The sequence below is a fragment of the Solanum dulcamara genome, chromosome 2, assembly GCF_947179165.1.
Source record: "Solanum dulcamara chromosome 2, daSolDulc1.2, whole genome shotgun sequence".
NCBI classification, from domain to species: Eukaryota; Viridiplantae; Streptophyta; class Magnoliopsida; order Solanales; family Solanaceae; genus Solanum; species Solanum dulcamara.
The window spans coordinates 74,950,700-74,964,145 of NC_077238.1; the positions used below are offsets into that span (position 1 = coordinate 74,950,700).

The 13,446-nt window shown below is 36.8% G+C and overlaps 1 pseudogene; it reads left to right on the forward strand.

Annotated features, from left to right (window-relative positions):
• LOC129873032 (serine carboxypeptidase-like 2) overlaps positions 1-13,446 on the forward strand; it is a 38,114-nt pseudogene that overhangs the window by 3,010 nt on the left and 21,658 nt on the right.

Below are 13,446 nucleotides of genomic sequence, written 5' to 3' on the forward strand. Positions count from 1 at the left end.
TCAAATTTGGCGTGAAATGTATAATTTTAATACATCTTTGGAAGGTATGTGTTGTGAAATACGGGCTTAGAGAACAAACTCCAAGCTCACTATTTCTGCATATCCCACTAGAGCGGAATTATTTCTGCCAGAGCGGAATGGGTCCCGCCAGGGCGAGACAGTCGTGACTTAAGTCGTGAAAGAGTCCAAAAATGGTTTTTTTCTGCAAAATTAGTTTCTAAAAATTCAAGAGGTGACCTAGGGAGAATTCTTCCAATTTTCCACGGATTTCCACACTTAGGTAAGGTTTTTACTCCCTAGATTCATACTTTGATTCCTAGAAACTAGAAAGTATGCGTAATAATTATTGGGGGAGGGTTTGAACTGAAAATCTATGGTGGGAATTAGCCCTAGGGTAAAGTTAGGATCAAGGGTTGGCCTACGGTGTAAAATTATGTTATATTTCCTGATATTTGGGCCATTGTGTTGATCCTTTATATGTATTTATTTTTTTCTAGACCAAGAACGAGAAGAACGAACCTGAAAAGGGAAGGCTCTTGCATTGTAAGGTTGTTGAAGCATGAATTTGAGGTAGATGATGGTCTAGTTTTTCGTATGTATTTCATATACTTGTTAAATTACTTCATGTTATGCATGTATGTATATGAATAGGGAAACATGCTAGATTATGTGTGGAATGATCACTTGTTGGCTTGTTTGTATGATGAATTTGTTCTTAGTGATATAAATGTTGTAAATTCTGAATGTATTTGTGATTGTTGTACCTTTGGATTGCGTGTTACATTCCAACACATAATTTGGATCAGGTGTCACGTTTCAACACATATTTGGATGGATGTCACGTTCCGACACATAATTGGATCGGGTGTTATATTCCGACACAAAGTTGATTGTTTGTAGGTCCCTTGAGAGAACCCTAGGGTGAAGTTATAGCGTGTGGAAGTTATTGAGTTGTGATATTTTTGAATAATAGTTGAACTCGAGATTGGTTGACTTATTCTGTACATGTATATGCCTATTGTGTTGAATTTGTTTGTCTATGATTCGGTTACTAGCTAACCACATGATCCTACCAGTACACCATTGTCTTTGTGTACTGATACTACTCTTGCTCTGCCTTTTTGTTGAGTACAAAAAATATTTAGCCGGGTGCGGAGAGACCTTGGTTGGAAGATTAGAAGTTTGTTCAAAGTCTAAGGATGAGCTGTTCTGTCAAGCTGCCATGGAATTTTCCATTAATCTCAGACCTTTTTTGGGGAATCAGATGTTTAGACACTGTTTTAGTATTTTGACTTCTATTTGGGTCGTGTTTCCACTTTTCTTACATTGACATTGATTAGAGTTTTGGTACGGATGATTTTCAGTTCCTAGGATGTGTTGAGTTCTGCATTTTCGTAGTTATTAAAATTGTAGGCTGAGATTATGGGAACTCAGTACTATTTTTTGGTTATATTTTTGCTTCTGCAAGGTTTTAATATGTATTTCTTAAGTTAATAAGCTAGGCGGTAGATATGGTTCTCCCATTGAAATAAATATTGTGGATGCTAGTTACGGCAGGTCAGGGTAGTGACAAAGTTGGTATCAGAGCATCGATTTATTGATCTCTTCGTACCGAAATGAGTCTCGTAGAGTCTTGCGGAATGGTACGGAGACGTTTGTACTTTTCTTTGAGAGGCTATAGAATTTTAAGAAAAGTTTCATTGTCTTCTCTCCTTCGTGCTATAACTTGATTTCAATTGGTATCTGGTAATTCAAATTGGTATTTAATCGCTTTAAATCTCTTGTCAACAGATGATTAACACACATTACAACGGTGTCAGGACAATAGCTCTAGTTGAGTCCGAAGAAGAGCCAGCAGTTCGTGGGCGTGGTAGAGGGAGAGGCTAGAGAGGTAGGCAAGGCAGGGGTAGAGGAAGGGCAACACCTGCCAGAGTAGAGGTTCCTATTGAGGAGGTGCTGGTAAGTGAGGCCCCTCTTTCTCCCCATAATGAGTCCGAGGGAGAGGTGAAAGCTGGAGGAGAATAGGAGCAGGCTAAACAGAGGAGGATAACCAAACTGAGGCTGCTGGTATTCCCCCTCTAGACCCAATTTTCGCCCAGCAGATCATGGCCTTCCTGAGTGGCTTAGCTGGCACGGGCGCCATCCCTACTATGCATGCAGCACCAGCTGTTGATCGTCCGTTTGCTGCTGTAGTTCCGCAAACAGATAGGGTGGTAGGCACATATGCTTTCTTCAGGCCACTGATGGGTCCGGTAATGACGGGTATTGAGCATGACATGCTCACTAAGTTCCTCAAACTCAAACCTTCAGTTTTTCTTGGTACTTAAAATGAGGATGCCTACGAGTTTATTTTTGATTGCTATAAGAGGTTGTACAAACTGGGTATAGTGTATCAGCATGGAGTGAAGTTAGTTACTTTCCAACTATAGGGTGAGGCCAAACAGTAATGGAGGGCCTATTTGGAGTGCCGTTCGCTTGTATTTCCCCCACTCACTTGGGCTCAGTTCCATGCTCTGTTTCTAGAGAAGTATGTGCCCCATACCTTGAGGTACAAAAAGAAGGACGAATTTATGTCCCTTGAGCAGGGAAGATTATTAGTGGCTGCTTATGAGGTCAAATTTCATGCATAGTCCACGTACGCTACTCAACTAGTCACTACTAAGGAGGAGAGGGTCAGGTTGTTCATGAAGGGGTTGAACCCTGAGTTGCAGGTACTTTCTGTTCATATGACTTTGTCCGGCAGGAGTTTCAACGAAGTCACAAACTTAGTTGAAGGTGTGAGGAAGGATGGTCAAGCCAAGACTTCGGCTAAAAGGCCCAATAGTGCAGGTAACTTCTAGGGATTCTATTCCAGAGGGTTAGGCAGGCTGGTGATTGCTGCTCGGCTAATTCAGTTAGCACTGCCCGCTTCCACTGGCAATTTTTCAGGTACTCCACAGCTGCATCAGGCACATGAGGGTTAGGGAGTTTCATTTTCAAGCAGCCGCCCATCTTTTAATCAAGACTATTTTAACTGTGGTGAGCCACGACATATACGAAGGGAGTGCCCTCACCCCCGCGGGACAGTTTTAGCATCCCAACAGGCCCGAGTAGTGGTTCCAGCAGCTGGAGGGAACAGTAGCTGAAGACATCCACAAGGTGGGCGAGGAGGAAATCTGAGAGGCCGTGAGGGCCAAGGTAGAAGTAGTGCAGTCAAGGAGCAGTCCAGCCAGGCAAGGAAATGGCCCATCAGGATGAGCGAGCTCAATTTTATGCATTTTCAGGCAAAACCGAGGCAGAGGCATTTGACGCAGTTATCATAGGTACTATTCTTGTTTATGACCGGATGACTACTATTTTATTTAATTCGGGTTCCACTCATTCCTATGTGTCTGTAAGATATGCCTTTGGTTTTGTTGCATTGTGTGATATATTGGATACTCCTGTTCATGTTTCTACCCCTGTTGGAGAGTCAGCCATAGTTACCCATGTGTATCATTCTTGTTCTATTGTGTTTTTGGGATACGAGACTTAGATTGACTTAGTGATCTTAGACATGATAGAATTTGATGTGGTCTTAGGCATGACTTGGTTGTCCCCCTACTTTGCGGTACTTAATTTCAATGCAAAGACCGTGGCTCTAGAGATCCTGGAAGGAAAAGGTTAGAGTGGAAAGGGGTGTACAAGCCTAAGCCAGCTAAGGCATATCCTTTCTCCAGGCTAGAAAAATGGTGGGGCAAGGTTGTTTGGCCTATTTGGACCATATCCGGAATGTGAAAGTAGAGTCTATTTCTATTGAGTCTATTCAGTAGTGTGTTTGTTTTAAGAAGTTTTCCCTTTAGACTTGCCTGGTATGCCTCCTGACCGAGACATAGATTTCTGCATTAACTTAGAGTTGGGTACCCATTCAATTTTCATTCCTCCCTACTGTATGGCTCCAACGGAGTTGAGAGAGCTTAAGACTCACATTCAGGAGCTTCTTGACAAGGTGTTCATTCGTTCTAGTGCTTCCCCTTAGGGTACTTCGGTCTTGTTTGTCAAGAAAAAAGATGGTAGCATGGGAATGTGCATTGACTACCGATAGATGAATAAGGTCATCATCAGAAATAAATATCTGTTGCCTCATATTTATGACCTATTTGACCAGTTATAAGGTGCTTCAGTCTTATCAAAGATTGATCTCAGGTCTGGGTATCATCAGTTAAAAATTAAGCCCGAGGATGTGCCCATAATAACCTTTAGGACCAGGTATGAGCACTATAAATTTTTAGTAATGTCCTTTGGGTTGACCAATGCACCTATAGCTTTCATGAGTTTGATGAATGAGGTATTCAAACCATTCCTGGATTCATTTGTGATAGTGTTTTTTTTATGGGAACAGACCCTACACGAGGCTCCCACCTCTCGTGCACAGTCAAGGGTTGAGCATCACCCCCAAGCCTTAACATAAATAAACAAAGTAAAATATACAAGGAGGGGGACATAAAACTTACCTCCGATCCTATGGTGGTTCATAAGTCGGCTAACCTATTAAGGTCAGCTAACTCATCCCCGATACAAAAAAGAGACTAACTATAACTAGAAAGCAGTAAACCTATGAGAGGACTCCTCCCGGTACAAATCAACTAAGAAAGCATAAATGAGGAAGACTCTCCCCGTCCATGAGAAAAAAGGAAAGTAACCTACACTAGTCCTATTCAACTTGCTACGTACCAGACATAGCTCCATTGAAACAGAAAAAGTATACGAAACTTCTATCTCGCATGGGATGGGAAACTTCTTTTCATCTTTGCTCTTTTTAGTCTTGTCGTACCAAGTAAATCCAGGTGAAGTGTGCCATTGTATCAGTATCATGATTATCAGCTAAGGAGGCTGCATGGGGGTCCAAGTATATGGTTGCTGCAGGTATTAAAGAATGTTGGAGTGTGCTGGAGAGGCCCTAGTAAGCCATGCTTTAGTGTCCATTCATTTACAACTATGTGGACCTGCACCTACACTTGGACAAAAATTATATGCGAAATTGTCTAAGTGTGAATTTTGGCTGGCTTCAGTTGCCTTTTTGGGCTATTTTATTTTAAAGGAAGGGGTAATGATAGACCCACAGAAGATTGAGGCAGCTAATAATTAGGCTAGGCCCAGCTCTGTGACAAAGGTTAGAAGTTTTGTGGGGCTAACCAGTTCCTATCAGCAGTTCGTGAAAAACTTTGTTTCTGTTGCTACTTACTTGACCAGATTGACTAAAAAGGAAGTACCATTCGAGTGGACTGACAAGTGTGAAGAGAGCTTCCAAAAGATCAAAACTCTTCTGACCAGAACACTAATTTTGACCCTACCTATCGAAGGTAAAGATTTTATTATTTATTGTGATGCTTCACATTCCGGTTTGGGTGCTGTGTTGATGCCGGATAAGAATATTGTAGCATATGATTCGCGATAATTGAAGGTGTATGAGAGGAACTACCCGATTTATGACTTAGAGTTGGCAGCGGTAATATTTGCACTAAAAATTTGGAGACATTATTTGTATGGTGTAAAGTGTGAGGTTTTTACTGATCATTGCAGCTTATGTCAAGTGTTTACCCAGAATGACTTGAATTTGAGACAACGAAGGTGGATGGAGTTGCTTAAGGACTATGATATCACTATCCAGTACTATCTAGGAAGGGTTAATGTGGTAGCAGATCTATTGAGCCAAAAACCGGTGAGCATGGGCAGTTTAGCTTATTTAGGGGCCCTTAAACAACCTCTGGCTAGAGAAATTCAGGCTTTGAAGGCCAGGTCCATGAGGCTAGACATCTCGGAGAAAGGTGGGATAATGGTCGAAGTTGATCTAAGGCGCACTTTCATAGAAGAGATCAAGACCAAGCAGTTTGAGGATGTAAACTTAAATGAAATTAGAGAGAAGGTGTTGATGGACAAGGCTCTAGACTCAACACTAGATGCAGGTGGGGTGCTTCATTTTAGGGGAAGGATTTGTGTTCTCCGGGTAGATGGACTAATTCAAAAGATCTTGTTTGAATATCATGGTTCACGATACTTTATTCACCCTAGAGTGACTACGATGTATCAAGACTTGAAATGGCTATATTGGTGGCCGAGTATGAAGAAAGACATAGCTGAATATGTAGACAAGTGTCAAAACTACCAACAGGTGAACTATGAGCACTAAAGACCTGCAGATTTATTGCAAAGAATGTACATTCCTGAATGGAAGTGGGAGAGAATAGCCATGGATTTTGTGGTGGGACTTCCTAAAACTTTGGGAAAGCCTGACTTTATTTAGGTGGTGGTTGACAGGTTAACTAAGTCAACACACTTCATTCCGGTTAAAGTGGATTACAATGCACAACAACTGGCCAGAATTTATGTGAAGGAGATAGTAAGACTGCACGGGGTGTCCCTTTCTATCATTTCGGACCATGGTACGTAGTTCACTTCTAAAATTTGGGGTAAGTTGCATGAAGGGTTGAGTACTCACCTTACTTTCAGCACAACTTTCCACCCTCAGACAGACGGGCAGTCGGAAAGGACTATCCAAGTGCTGGAAGATATGTTGAGGGCGTGTGTTATAGACTTCGGGGGACATTAGAACAAGTTTTTTCCCTTGTGTGAATTCTCGTACAACAATAGATACCACTCCAATATTGATATAACACCATTCGAAACCCTGCATGGGAGGGGATGCAGGTCTCCCATAGGGTGGTTTAAAGCTGGTGAAGTGGAGCCATTGTGGGTTGACTTTGTGAGGGATGCTCAATATAAGGCAAGAACCATCCAAGCTAAGCTTCTAGCAGCACAAAGTAGTCAGAAGGAGTATGCTGATCGAAAAGTAAGGGATATGACATTCGAGGCTAGTGAACAAGTACTTCTAAGAGTGTCACCCATTAAAGGGGTGATGAGATTTGGCAAGAATGGGAAACTCAGTCCTTATTACATTGACCCTTTTAAAATTCTTGATTGTGTAGGGCTAGTGGCGTACAGGTTAGCCTTACCACCTAGCTTGTCTGGAGTACACTTGGTGTTCCTTGTGTCTATGCTAAAAAAATACCATGGGAATAAAGACTACATCATTAAATAGGACTCGGTGTTATTAGACAAAGAACTTCAGTATGAAGAAGAGCCAGTTGCAATTCTTGATCGCGACGTTTGGAAATTGAGGACTAAGGAGATCAACATGATTAAAGTGTAATAGAAACATCGTTCGGTAGAAAAAGCTACTTGGGAGACTGAGAAAGACATGCGAGACAAGTATCCTCAACTGTTTGACAAAACAGGTGCTACTTTATATTTACTTTAGCCCTATTTTCCCTAATTAGTCACTCGAGGATGAGTGATCGGTAAATTGATATCTATTATAACTACCTGTCCCCGTCGTTAGGAATAGGCCAATGAGGAAAGATTTTGGCTAGAAAACTTTGGATGGTAACTTCGGAAAATTTGAGCCTAGGCTAAACTTGGACGAATTTTGAGTCATGTGAAGTTTAGGGCGATCATGTGAATGATGAAAGGTAAAATCTATAATTTTATTGGTCAAGCTGATAGCCAAGACGATACGGAGTATTTACGGATTTACAAAATCGCATTCGGGCGAGTAAAACTCTCAAAATCAAATTTGGCGTGAAGGGTATAATTTTAATACATCTTTGGAAGGGGTGTGTTGTGAAATGGGGGCTTGGTGCAAAAAATTCGAGCTCACTATTTCTCCATATCCCACTAGAGTGGGATTATTCCCGTCATAGTGGGATGGGTCCCGCTAAAGCGAGGCAGTCGCAACTTAAGTCATGAAAAAGTTTAGAAACAGTCTTTTTCTGCAAAATCAGTCTCTAAAGCTTCAAGAGGAGACCTAGAGTGAATTCTACCAATTTTCAATGAATTTCCATGCTTAAAATAGGGTTTTTACTCTGTAGATTCATACTTTGATTCATAGAAACTAGATAGTATGGGTGATAATTATTGGGGGAGGGTTTGAATTGAAAATCTATGGTGGGAATTAGTTCTAGGGTAAGGTTAGGATCAAGGGTTGGCCTACAGTGTGAAATTATGTTATATTTCCTGATAGTTAGGCCATTGTGTTGATCCTTTATATGTATTTACTGTTTTCTAAACCAAGAACAAAAAGAACGAACCCGAAAAGGGAAGGCTCTTGCACTGTAAGGTTGTTGAAGCTTGAATTTGAGGTAGGTGGTGGTTTAGTTTCCCGTATGTATTTCATATACTTGTTAAATTGCTTTATGCTATGCATGTATGTTTATGAATAGGGAAACATGCTAGATTATGTGTGAAATGATCACTTGCTGGCCTGTTTGTATGATGAACTTGTTCTTGGTGATATAAATGCTGTAAATACTAAAGGTATTTGTGATTGTGGTACCTTAGGATCAAGTGTCACATTCCGATACTTAATTTGAATCGGGTGTCACGTTCCAATGCATAATTGGATCGGATGTCATGTTTTGACACAAAATTGATTGTTTGTAGGTCCCTTGAGAGAACCCTAGGGTAAAGTTATAGCGTGTGGAAGTTATTGAGTTGTGATATTTCTGAATAATAGTTGAACTCGAGATTGGTTGACTTATTTTGTACATGTATATGCCTATTGTGTTGAATTTGTTTGTCTATGATTCGGTTACTAGCTAACCACATGATCCTACCAGTACACCATTGTCTTCGTGTACTGATATTACTCTTGCTCTGCCTTTTTGTTGAGTACAGAGAATATTCAGCCGGGTGCGGAGAGACCTTGGTTGGAAGATTAGAAGTTTGTTCAAAGTCTAAGGATGAGCTATTCTGTCATGCTGCCATGGAATTTTCCATTAATCTCAGTCCTTTTTTGGGGAATCAGATGTTTAGACACTGTTTTAGTATTTTGACTTTTGTTTGGGGAGTGTTTCCCATTTTCTTACATTGACACTGGTTGGAGTTTTGGTATGGACGACTTTCAGTTCCTAAGATGTGTTGACTTTCGCATTTTCTTAGTTATTAAAATTGTTGGCTGAGTTTATGGGAACTCAGTATTATTTTCTAGTTATATTCCTTCTTCTGCAAGGTTTTTAATATTTATTTCTTAAGTTGATAAGCTGGGCTGCAAAAATGGTTCTCCCACTGGAATAAGTATTGTGGGTGTCAGTCACGACGGATCGGAATTGTGACAGAGATGTGGATGAAATACAACCAACTACGATGTAAATAATAAAGTGTGCCATGTGGGTATGCCCACATTTGTCGTGTGAGTGCTTACTTTATCACTACCCTCCAAAAAAAAAAACTGATAAGCACGCATCAGTCCGTGTCAGTCCAAGAAAAGTAAATAATGCATGTGACAATGGGGCTCACTAAGCATCCGACGTGTATTATTTTGAATCTTTATCTTTAAAGTGTCGACCATTTATTTTCGGCCACTATTTTATTTCCTTTAGTTTTTAGAATGTCTATATAAGAAGTAGTCCTTCATTCAAAGAAAGACACAACTTAGAGAGAACCAAGCCAAACACACAATATATTCCCCTTCCTTCATGCTTCCTACGATCATTCTCCTCAAACCAACCCTCTTTCTGTAATCTAGCCTTGTATAATATTAAGGTTTGTTTAATAAAGTTTTCAAGACTTGTGAAAGTTCTTCGGGGGTTCCCGAAAGGGAAACCTCTTTCATTTTTAATCATTTAAGTCATTTATGTTGTTATATTGCCTATTTCTCCCTCCAAAAATATGTTTTATTTATTATTATGTTAAAATAGGTTGTTTTTGAAATGTTTGTATATTATGTTTATATTATGCATTACCCTTGGTATATGATTAACATCTTAATCTCTTAATAACAATGATTGATTAACCTGTAAATTTCTAGGAATTTGAAGGTTTGGCTTAAAGTCCGCCAGAACTGAAAGGACGTAGTTGTTGCCATATGCCATTTCCGGAGTGTGGTTAAAGAGAAAGTTTTTAAGAACACAGGTTAAGAGAGAGATGAATAGGGTAATAAAAAAAATTAAAAAATAAAAAGGGGAGAAACATAGGTTAATTTACCAATCAAGAGGCCAAAACATAGTACGACTAAACGAGAGAGGGAGTACTGAGTAGAATTTACAACATATTTGCACAACCGTTTATATATATATATATATATATATATAAAGTATGAGGTTACTCTTTTGTTATATGAGATAGTTTATGAATAAAATATCCGGTATTTATTGAGAATTAAATTACATATGTAACACATTTATTTACGAATTCAATCTTTAAAGCAACACATATATTCACCTGTTATAATATGTACATGACAGTTTAGAGGTAAATATTTGAAATTGAGAGGCGCGCGAAAGATGAAAATGAAAAATCTTTAAAATGAGTTTAGCTGTTACAATACGTTCATGGCAGTTTGGGGTAAAATGTTAAGAGATTGAGAGGCGCAGTAGAGATAAAAATGAAAAATCTTTAAAATGAGTTTACTTGTCATAATAAGTTTATGGCATTTTAGGGATTTATGTGAACACCAAAAATTTAGGTATGAAACATTTATTTTTCTTTTATGCATACTGCTACTCTTTGAAAAAGCTTTTGGAGCTTGATGTTTATTTAGTTTATCATATCTCTTCATGGAGTAAAGTTCATAGTAATTTAAAGAAATTCTGTAAACATTCAATATTTTAGATATAAAATTCGTAAAAATATTGATGATTCTCGAAATAATTGCAGGTATATAGGAGTAGGTGAAGCAAATGAGGTGCAAATCTTCTACTACTTTATAAAGTCACAGTCTAATCCTAAAACTGATCCTCTTATTTATTGGTTTACGGGAGGTCCTGGTTACTCTGCGTTGAGTGCAATTTTTTTGAACTAGGTAAATTATTCATCTAACTTTATCCTTATATTATAAGAATTAGTTTTCTTTTAGCCTTTTTCTCATTTCTTGCCCATCCGCCAAAATTAATTACAGGCTCTAGTCAAAATATATTTTAAAAAAAGTACATACATTGATTAACTTTATTATATGTATATTTATATTTAATATACATTTTTTTACTATAATTTTTGTAGGACAGTCCAAAAAATAATTATACCTTTTCGTTGTAACTTTTTTATTGCAGTTGGGATTGGGGAAGGTGAAATAGAAAGGAGAAATTGGGACCGTGAGAATTGAACCATTATCATTTCTTTTAATTTTTATAAAAGAACACAGGGGTTGTTTTGTTTGTGGAATTAACTTATCATGGAATTATAGTTTTGAAATTATAATTGTTAGACTAATTTATTTTATTTGGAAGATGGGATAGAATAAAACCAAGTTTAATGGGATATCCACGAAGGATTAAGTTTGAATTTAACTTTGTATTTTGTTTGATTTGAAGGGATAAATTTATACATTTCAATCAAACATAGCATAAATATAATATCAAACTTAATTTTGAGAGCCAACGTATCTCATTAACCAAATGGCCCATTAGCTTATTGAATGAAGATGTTCAGTGGAATTTTTGCAAAAAAATAAGTGTTTTGGAATAGTTGTAGAAGTTTTTTTTATTTATCAACTTTTAAATTAAGCTGAAAAAAAAAGGTTTTCATTTTATTTATTTTTTATAAATCATAATATCCATGCTTATTTATTTATTGGAATAATATTTTTAACATGATGCTAGTAACTTATTAAAATAATATTTTATTAGTAGGAATAAATGTTTAACCAATTTTTATAAGATAGGGAAAATAAATATTATTTACCTAAATATATAAAAACTACAGTCATATACTTTGTACAAATTGGTTTTGCATGAAATCACTCAATTATGTTTTCAAGCTGTTAATATTATTCAAATTTCTTGCTAAAATTTGCAGGACCCGTTACATTGGATAGTAGAGCGTATAATGGGAGCCTGCCAACTTTGTCTTTAAATCCATATGCATATACAAACGTCAGTAATTTTTTTAAAAAACTATAAATTACGATAATTAATAAATTAAAATATTTAAAAATTATATAAAAACTTAATTGACTCTCGTAATTTTATTTGTGTGTCAGACAAATAGATTAAGGTATATTAGATTCGTACTAACACGAGCTCTTGTGTCTTATTATAGGTGTCAAGCATGATTTTTGTAGATTTGCCAGTGGGGACTGGATTTTCCTATGCAACAACACAAAAACCAAATCATTCAGATGATTTACAATCAGGTGATCATGCTTATGAATTCCTTCGTAAGGTAAGACGTGACTAATTAATAATAATAATAATAATAAAAATTACGCGAATAAGCAAACATATACTAGTTAATTACTTAACATAACTATAGTTTAGCTAATTTACAATTCGCCACTAACATTTAGCGTTAATTACGGTTCGAGTTTGTATAATTCACACATTTGTATAATTCAAAATTTGTATAACTATTTAAAGTTCAGATGTTTGTGTTTGAATAAATTCGTTATTTTGAGTTTATACAAAAATAGCTCAATTATCCAAATATACCCGCGAATTATACAAATCTGCGAATTATACAAATGAGACAACTTAAATTATATCTACAGCCCGTAAATAAGCAAACTATAGCTAAAAAGTCTAATTAAGTTTATTATAGTGGTTATTTGTGAAATTTCCCCTATTTTAAATCTAAAAGCTTTTTAATTCACTAATTTTGTATAAGTATTTTACAGTGGTTAATTGAGCATCAAGAATATCTCAATAATCCTTTTTACGTTTCTGGAGACTCCTATAGTGGAATTACAGTTCCTATTGTTACTCAAGTCATATCAAATGGTAATAAATAAATAATTAGTTTGTTACTATATATAATTTTTCTTTTATACTAAAATTGCCATCTCTGAATTCTTATATATATAGTTAAGCAATATATATTTTGGATGTAAATTGTAATGCAGGGATTGATATGGGAATCAAGCCATGGATCAATCTTAAGGTTGGTTATCATACATGTATTTTTATTTAAGCGAATTTAATTATATGTACATTTTGATGGAAATTAGTTAATGATTTTATTCAGAGTTGATCTCACATCTTGACAATGAATTTTTATTACGACAGTAAAGTCATGAAACACACTCTGTATTCATTATAACGAAAAAACCTATCTATCAAGGTAATTTACTGTTCTTAAGGGTAAAATTCAGCTATTTAATGTGATAACAAGAAAAAATAGTTTTGTGACTTTATTATTATAGTGAGTGAAGTTCAATAACCTCATATAGAAATCAATCTGAATTATACATCTTAGTACTAAAAAAGATTTTATGGTGAAAAAAATATCCGCAACTTTTACTTATAGTAACACTTTATTATGCATTTATGTTCAATAAATGGTATTTGCAGGGATATATTCTAGGCAATCCATTTACATTTTCTGGTCAAGATTACTATAAGATACCTTTTGCTCATGGGATGGGCCTAATTCCTGACGAACTATACAAGATATGAGTTTATTCATCGGGAAAATTACCCATTTACACATGTTATATTA